We start from the raw sequence: 9,718 nt of genomic DNA, 5'->3' as shown, positions 1-9,718 counted from the left end.
TTAGTTGAAGGGATTTGAAACCATGGAACTACAATGATTGTGAGATTGATTTTTGTTCTTTAATGCATCTTTTTAATTATTCGAGTATTGACTATCTTTCTGAATTATTTTTCATGATTGTGTTGGTTGATTGCTAAGACGCACAATTAGTTTATCAATTAATATAATCTACTACTAGTTTAGGTGCTGAATCCAAATTGTTCAATCCATCTAATCGAAATGACAACTAGGATTTATCGTTTGCTGCATCAGGAACTGTAAATCCTAGGAAAATAATCAACTGGATTAAATGCAATATTGTATGCTTGTGTTGTCTTGCTTCGTTGGTCTTTCTAATTCGTAATGCTATTGTTTAATTAAATTCGAGATCGTATCCAAATTATTAATCAATAAGGGTTAATTTAAATACATGTTTTTGGTTAACTAAGCATAAGGAAGGACTGGTAATTAATACCGCAGCGAATATTTGAGTAATTAATTTGATATTTTTGGTATCGATGATCAATCGTAGTTCTAATGGTCGATGTGACCGTAGACCAAGGTTTCTTTAATTGATTAATTACTTTCAGATTATTTTGCTGAATTTTTATTTATTGTTTTTTTAATTATAATTTGCATTCAATTCGAAACCCTCCTTATTTTCTTGTTTTGATTGATTTGTGATGACGTAGCAATTAAAACTCTTCGAGGGAACGATTTCTACTTTCCTTTACTACATTTTTGTTGTAGGAATTTAGGATTTTAATTTGGGTGTCGACGATAGCACGTATCAAATTTTTGCACCGTTACTAGGGAGTTTTTACTTTTTTTGTTCGTTATGTGATCTTCGAAACAAGCTGATTTATAATTTGATCCAGAGATTGAAAAGACTGCAAAAGGGCTGAGAAAATATGCAAAAAGGAGACTGCAAGCACACAGATCTGCTTGCAAAACAGAGGAAAACATGACTGAAAATCAGACTTTAAGAGAGCTTACTGTTCTAGATTTGAATCAACAACCACATTGTATTATTTTTCCTAATTTAGATGTTAATACTGCATTTGAATTAAAATCTGGACTAATCCATCTTTTACCTATTTTTTGTGGCTCCGTAGTTGAAGATTCTCATAAACATTTAAAAGAATTTCATGTGGTATGCACATGTATGAAACCGAATGGAGTAACTGAAGAACAAATCAAGATGAGAGCTTTTTCGTTTTCTTTGAAAAATGATGCATAAGATTGGCTTTATTATCTCCCTGCTAGAAGTATCACCACTTGGCATGAGATGAAAAGACTATTTATGGAGAAATTTTTTCCAGCATAAAAAAGGAAATCTGTGGCATTAGACAACATACTGGAGAATCTTTATACGAATATTAGGAGTGCTTTAAAAAACATTATACAAGTTATCCACATCATCAAATTAGTGACCAGCTCCTTATTCAATATTTTTACGAAAGACTTCTATCAAATGATAGGAATATGATTGATGCAGCGAGTGGTAGAGCATTAACTGACAAACACCTGAAGCAGCTTGAAATTTAATTGCAAACATGTCATCGAATTCATAACAATTTGGGAATAGATCAAACCATTCGTCTCAGCGTGTCAACGAGGTAAATGTCATTTCTCTTGAAAGACGACTTGATGATCTAACTACTCTTGTACATCAAATGGCTGTAGGAAAAATGGAGGCAACAAAAGTTTACAGAATCGGTTCAGTAGGGGGGGCATCCAATTGATATATGCTCAACACTTCAGGAGGACTGCTCTGAACAAGCTAATGCAGTAGGTGGATTTCTAGGACAATAACAGCGAAATCAGAATTATAATCCTTATTCGTATACTTATAACTCAGGTTAAAGAGATTATCCTAATCTTCGTTATAAGAATGCATATGCAAATCAACCTTTAAATAACTTTCAACCATACTAGCAATCTTACATTCCTAAACAGCAACAACCAACTCAAAATTCTGATTCAGTACATCTCTTGAAGATATTGTTAAAACTTTGGCTACTAACACTGTGAGATTTCAGCAGGAAACCAGAATCAGCATTCAAAATATAGAAAATCAAATGAGTCAGATGGCTACAACAATCAGTAGGTTGGAAGCACAAAATTCAAGCAAACTGTCATCATAAACTATGGTGAACCCAAAAGAGAATGCTAGTGCATTAGTGTTGAAAAGTGGAAAAGATCTGAAGATGCCGATCAAGACAACACCTGCACCAACACAGCAAACAGAAAACAGAGAAGAACTGGCAGTAGAAAATAATTCTTCTGAAAATGCAGTGATAGGTAAATATCCTTCTTTCAGCGAATATAAACCTGTTCCTCATTTTCCTGAAACTTTAAATCTGAAGTATGAGCGTAATGTAGATTTATATGAGACTTTTCAAAAGTGTGAAGTTAATATCCTACTTTTTGATGCAATCAAACAAGTGTCTCACTATGCTAAATTTCTGAAAGAGCTGCGTACATTGAAAAGAAAGCAAAGACTCAAAAGATGTGAAAAAATAAGGGTAAGAGAAAATGTTTAAACAATAATTCGAAAAGTCTTCCTGAAAAATATAAAAACACGAGTATGTTTTACATCTCTTGCACAATAGGTGGCACTAAAATTGAAAAGATCATGTTAGATTTAGGAGCATCTATTAATATAATGCCATATTCCATTTATTTTGCTCTTAATCTTGGACCTTTAGAAAAAATCGGTGTAGTTATTCAGTTGGTCGATAGATTAAACGCATATCCTAAAGGGTTGATTGAAGATGTTCTTGTTCTGGTTAATGACAAGTTAATTTTTTCAGTTGATTTTTATGTTCTTGACATGGAAAATAATGGCCAATCCACACCTATTTTGCTAGGAAGACCTTTTCTGAAAACAACTAAAACGAAAATTGATATTCATAAAGGCACACTGACCATGGAGTTTGATGATGAAGTTGTTCAATTTAATATTTATGATGTTATGAAATATCGTGATGTGGATTTTCCTATGTATTCAATTGATTTAATTGATTTTTTAGTGTAGGATATTTTTGAATTTAATGATGAAGATGAGTTGGAAGTGGCTAACCATGAAAATATTTTGAAAGAAATAGATGAATTTAAATTAAATTCATATGTGTAGAATACAGTGATAGAAATAAATGAGTTTATGGAACTGAAAAATACAGGTAATGTATCCTATATTGAGCTGCTAGTGCCTAATGAAAAACTGGTACCTTATATTTTGCTGGCACCAGAGTTGGAGTTGAGACCTCTTCCAAATCACCTCAAATATGTGTACCTTAGAGATGGGGAGACCTTACCAGTGATCATTTCTACCAAGTTAAATGAGTAACAAGAAGAAAAACTAGTGCAGATTCTGAAGAAGCACAAAACAACCATGGGATGGACCATTGTTGATTTTAAAGGAATCAATCCCTCTACCTGCATGCATCGAATTCTTCTTGAAGAGGGAGCTAAACCAATTCGATAGCCACAAAGGAGGCTGAACTCGCCAATGATGAAAGTGGTAAAGAAAGAAATTTTAAAGTTGCTTCAAGTCAGAGTAATTTATCCAATTTCAGACAGCGAATGGGTTAGCCCTGTTCAAGTTGTACCAAAGAAGACCAGTATCACAGTGGTAAAAAATCAAAATAATGAATTGGTACCTACTCGAGTTCAAAATGGGTGGCAAGATTGTATAGATTATAGAAACTTAAATGTAATAACCCGTAAAGATCATTTTCTGTTGTCGTTTATTAATCAAATGTTGGAAAGGCTAGCTAGCGGAGCTTACTACTATTTTCTAGATGGCTTTTTAGGTTATGTTCAGATTGCAATTGCTCCAGAAGATTAGGAGAAAATGACTTTTACATGCCCATTTGGAACCTTTGCATATCGACGAATGCCATTCGGAGCTTGTAATGCATCGGCTACTTTTCAAAGGTGCATAGTCAGTATATTTTTAGATTATATTGAGCACATTATAGAAATTTTTATGGATAATTTTACTATTTATGGGGATTCATTTGATAGTTATTTGCACAATCTCGCACTTGTTTTACAAAGATGCATTGAAACTAACTTTGTTTTAAATTTTGAAAAATGTCATTTTATGGTTGAGCAAGGTATAGTTTTGGGGCATGTAGTTTCAGCTAGGGGTATAGAGGTAGATAAGGCTAAAATTGATACTATTCAATCTTTACCTTACCTCGTTAGTGTGCAGGAAATTCGTTCTTTCCTTAGCCATGCAAGTTTTTCCGACGCTTTATTAAAGATTTTTCGCGTATTGCATTGCTATTGTGCAAGTTACTGCAAAAGGATGTGGCTTTCAAGTTTGATGAAGGGTGTAAAAATGCATTTGACAAGTTGAAGTAGCTGTTGACTTCTGCACCAATAATCCAACCCCCTGATTGGAGTCTTCCATTTGAAATAATGTGTAACGCAAGTGATTATGTCGTAGGAGCTGTTTTGGGCTAACGAGTTGGAAGGGTGCCACATGCTATATATTATGCCTCAATGACCTTAAATGATGCACAAAAAAATTATTCAACCACTGAAAAAGAACTCTTGGCTATTGTTTTTGCATTAGAAAATTTTTGTTCTTATTTATTGGGTACTAAAGTGGTTATTTATTCTGATCATACAACCCTTAGGTATTTGATAACAAAGAATGAGGCAAAACCAAGGCTTATAAGATGGATTCTTCTGCTGAGTGAATTTGACCTAGAGATCAAGGATAAAGCTGGACAAAAGAATCATGTTGCTGACCATTTAAGTCGTCTGGTTCATGTGAAAACAAAGCAAAATCTGCAGGAGCAATTTCTTGATGAGTAGTTATTTTCAGCAAGCTACAAGCTGCCATGGTACGCAAACATTATGAATTATTTGGTTACTAATATACTGCCAGCTGATTTATCTAAGGCTCAAAGAGACAAACTGAAAAATGATGCAAAATATTAAGTATGGGATTATCCATATTTGTGAAAACATTGCACTGATCATGTTATAAGAAGGTGCGTACCTGAAACTGAAATTTCTTCTATTATTACCTTTTGCCATTCATATGCTTGTGGAGGCCATTTTGGAGCCAAAAGGACAGTAAGAAAAAATCTAGATTATGGATTTTTCTAGCCAACTTTATTTTGAGACACATACTCTTTTTGCAAATCTTGTGAACGCTGTCAAAAAACAGGTAATATTTCACAGAAAAACGAAATGCCTCAAACTCCTATTTTAGTTTGTGAAATTTTTTATGTTTGGGGTATTGATTTCATGGGTCTTTTCCATCTTCATTTGATTACGTTTATATTTTATTAACGGTTGATTATGTCTCGAAGTGGGTAGAAGCGAAAACTATCAAACTGATGACTCTAAAGTTGTTTCAGGTTTCCTTAAATCTAACATATTCAGTAGGTTCGACATTCCAAAGGCTTTGATTAGCGATCAAGGGAAACATTTTTGTAACCGAACAGTGGAGTCGCTGCGAAAATAATATGGTGTAACACACAAGATTGCTATAGCGTACCATCCATAAACCAACGGACAAGCTGAGGTTTCAAATCGAGAAATTAAATCCATCACTGAGAAAACTGTTGGTCCAACAAGAAAGGATTAGAGTTTGCACTTGGAGGATGCGTTATAGGCATATAAAATAACATACAAAACGCCAATTGGTATATCGCTGTACAGGTTGGTATTCGGTAAGGTTTACCATCTTCCGGTTGAATTAGAGCATAAAGCATATTAGGCTGTTAGGCAATGCAACATGAAGTTGGATGAGAATGGTAAACATAGGAAATTATAGTTGCAAGAATTAGAAGAAATTCGCAATGACGTTTTCGAGAGTTCTAGAATTTATAAGGAGAAAACAAAGCATTTCATGACAAAATGATTTCCAAAAATGAATCTTCACTTGACCAAAAAGTTCTCCTTTATGATTCAAGACTTCAATTATTTCCAGGTAAATTACGTTCTCATTGGATTGAACCTTTTGTTGTTACTAATGTTTTTCCTCATGGTGCAGTAGAGATTCAGAGCTTATTGACCTTGAAAGTGTTTAAAGTTAATGGCCACAGACTCAAACCGTTTTACAAAGAAGTGCAAGCTGAAAATGTTATAAAAGTAGAGTTGAGAGATCTCGTCTAGATGGATAAATAGACGAAGGCATTACGTCAAGCCGACGACTGTAAACAAAGACCCTACTTGGGAGGCAACCCAAGCTTTCAATCTTATTTTAATTAATACTTCAATTTTAATTTTTCTGGACATTTGTTTTTAATTTCGGTTTATGTGTTTCAACTTTAGTTTTAAATTTCAGTTTTAGGATTTTTGGATGTTTAATTAGTAATTATTTTATGATTTTTGATTAGGTTCATTTTAATTTATTTTTATGTTACTGTTTAATCATCTTCTTCCTCTTACTAGGTTCCAGTTAGTCTTCTGTAAATGTTCACGGGGGCGAAATCTACATTTTGGTATTCTGGAACTAGGTCATGCGTTTCTGTCAAAGTCCAGCTCTTACTTTGTTATTTTCTTAAATACATGGAGCCCATATGATTTAGTGTAATTATAAGGCTAGGTTTATATGTTTCCAGAAATCATATTTGCCAAACCCACACACCACACTTTCTCTCCCACTAAAAACCTAGCAGCCTCTTCACCCATTCTGCATCGCCATGGTTAGAACCCGCTCACAGTATCAAAGACCAGAAAAATCCACCCATCGAAGACCCCCCACACTAGAGCCATCATCAGAACCTAACGAATCACCCATCAATAGAACTCAACAGTCTTCACCCTCTCCTGCACATCTCTTCCTCACCATCACCTCAGCCACGACAAACCACCACTACTTCAGTCCATTCTGGTCCACGTTCACGCGCTCGAAAAAGGAAGAAAGTGGAACTCACTAGTAGCCTAAAACTTAAACTAGGCGGCTTCAATACCTTCATTGATGAACAAGACCAACAACGGTATAGGTCTATGTGTGAACACAAAATCTGCCCCTGTAAGTATGTTCATACTCAAACTCTTGATCAATTGGGCATTCGTAATGAAATTGATGAGCTAGTGAATAGGCTGGATTGGAAAAATTATGTATATGTGGACTACCCTGCCTTTATTGAGCTAACCTGTGAATTTTATACAACATTTCAATTTAATGTTGATAAGGAGTTTGATTTGTTTACCAAGGGAATAGTTGAGTTTAGGATAATGGGGAAAGAATGTTCATTTTCAATTTCTGAATTTAACATTGCTTTGGGGTTTCTAAAAAAAGAGGATGAAAAAAGTGAGTGATATGTACGCTCCCAATGTGATTACAGTCCTGATTTTAATCCTACTGATTTGTGGCATGAATGGTCGGTTGATTTTGCTCCATATAACCTTAGTGCTTCCAAGAACTCTTATTTAAAAAGTTCTGTGTTTAAATATTTACAGCGATTCTTGGCTTTTAATTTTTCTGGAATGAGGGATAGTGCAAGTACTATTTCTAAGGTTGAGTTTTATTTTTTATGGTGTATGGAGCATAATGTTCAAGTTAATTTAGATTTTTGGTTACTCACTAAATTCCAATTAGTGGTCCAAAAGAAAAATAAACCTTTAATCCTTGGTTCTTATATCACTTAATTAGCCATTAATTTGGGTTTATTAGATATTTCTAATCATAGCATGCATATTGCTTGTGAGGTGGAACCATTGGATATTACTTGTTTAGACAAGATGGGAATTATGACAAAACAAGTAGATGGCAGTTTTAGTTTCGTGCAACTTGGACTAGTAGCAATGCCTAATTCTAGGCCAAATAGGTAGCAAAGAACAACAGTAAAAGCAGATCCCAGCAGCACCCAACCACAAGCAGACATTCCATCATCTTCCTATGCTCATTCATTCGACAACATAGGGGCACAACTGCATAGATGTGAATAAAAATTAGACCGTATGAAGCGCAATCTGATGGCCTTCTTCAATTCTCAAGGATTCACGCCACCTTATCCCTAATCTCCATAATTCAAACTGTTACTCCCTTTCCACAAACCTAGAGAAGTTTTATTTTCCTTGTCTTTAAATTTCAGTTCTCATTATATTTTGTTTTGTTTAAACATTGAGGACAATGTTTGGTTTAAGTGTAGAGAGGGTGTACTTGTATTTTATTTTTTCTGTTTTTTTTACCTGTCTTTTATTGTTTTTTTTTTCTAATTTGCTCTTCTATTCTGCTCTATGTTTTGTTTTTCTGTCTGTTCTTCTCTGCTCTGTTCTTCTTTATTTTGTTTTTTTTCTGTTTTTCTTTGTGTCTTTCTTTTTCAGGTTATGCCTTATTTTTTGCTTTGTTCTGTCTTTGTTGCTATTCTTTGCTAGTTAAAGTTTGGTTTTTGTTTATGTTTTTCATTGATATGGTAGCTAGTGTATTCTCCCATATTTTTACTCAACCAAACAGTTCCATTTGAATGAATTAATTTTTATGCATGCCTTGGGATTTAGCTGATTAAGTAGGAGAGCAATGCACACTGATTTGTTAGATTAACTAAGGGTATACACTTAAACAAATTTTGATAATTTAGTGCTAGAGTTTTGTTTGAAGTTAAGGTGAATTGATTTAACCTATGAGTTTTGAGCCGAAAAGGATTGAAACATACATATCAATCTATGTTTTATTTGATGAGTGATATTCTCCCATGTGAATATATTTCTAGAACTTGCTTTGAACCGTTTTGAGACTGCATTGATACATACTTGCATGAAAATGATAAAGGCATTCTTGTTTAAACCCTTTAGCTTAAAAAGCCAACCTATTTTAATTTCCTTAGTTAGCCCCTTGAGCCTTACAAAGCCCTTGATTCTTTGTACAAAAACCATATTACAAACCCAAGCCTTCAGGCAAATATCCTCACCCAACCATGAAAATTAGTAGGGCATTTAAACTAAATTTTGTTGTTTGGTGAATTTGTTATCTTGAGAAATTTAAGTGTGGGGGAAAAGGGGACTTAAATGCATTAGGATGAGATGATGAAAAGAAGTTGGCATGCAGATTGTTATTATTACTGTCTTATGTTGTTATCCTTACTATCCAATTCTCTTAGTTATAAAAAAAAAAATGAATGAAAAAAAATCAAAAACAAAAAAAAAAGACAAAAAAGAAAAAAAAGAAGTTGAAAAAAAAAAAAATGAGGGCAGTAGAAAAAAATTACAAAAGAGAAATGTGGTGAATATGGTGGTTTTAGCTTTACATTTTTGTTCCTTTTATGTGCTTAAATGTTTGTTAATGCTCATGGTTTTAACCTTTTGTATCCATTAATCCTCACCTTTACCCAAAGCCTCATTACAACATAAAATAAAGTCATTTTGATTTATGCATGTATATGAACTAAGTGGTGGAGATTTGGTGCATAAGCAAGCCTATGGTAGAATGTTTGCATTGGAAGAATTTGAGCGAAACACCGAACCATTAAACACATGAGTGGTATGAGTGATAACTATGAGAAGATTCACCAAAATTTCATACATGCTTTAGAATGCGATTGTCTTGATTTGTCTTTGTGCATATTTCCTTGTAAAGTTTGATGATGATGTGTGTTGTTGCTTGAGTCTTGGTTGGTTTGAATCCTAAGGTATGTACACTTTTTGGTATCATGAGAAAAGGGATTGATGAAACCTTTTTGTTTTTGTTTTTGTTTTACTCGAGGACGAGCAAAAGATAAGTGTGGGGGAATTTGATAACGACATTAATTGTTATTATTTTGAG

At 33.9% G+C, this 9,718-nt stretch overlaps 1 non-coding gene across 1 annotated transcript; it reads right to left on the bottom strand.

Annotated features, from left to right (window-relative positions):
* Positions 1-1,299: 1,299 nt before the first annotated feature.
* Positions 1,300-1,406, bottom strand: LOC123202506. Its single transcript, XR_006498979.1, has one exon. It is a non-coding gene; the product is annotated as a small nucleolar RNA R71 (small nucleolar RNA).
* Positions 1,407-9,718: the final 8,312 nt, after the last annotated feature.

This window comes from Mangifera indica, chromosome 18 (assembly GCF_011075055.1).
Source record: "Mangifera indica cultivar Alphonso chromosome 18, CATAS_Mindica_2.1, whole genome shotgun sequence".
In the NCBI taxonomy this organism is placed as follows: Eukaryota; Viridiplantae; Streptophyta; class Magnoliopsida; order Sapindales; family Anacardiaceae; genus Mangifera; species Mangifera indica.
This window is presented reverse-complemented; position numbering and strand designations above follow the sequence as displayed.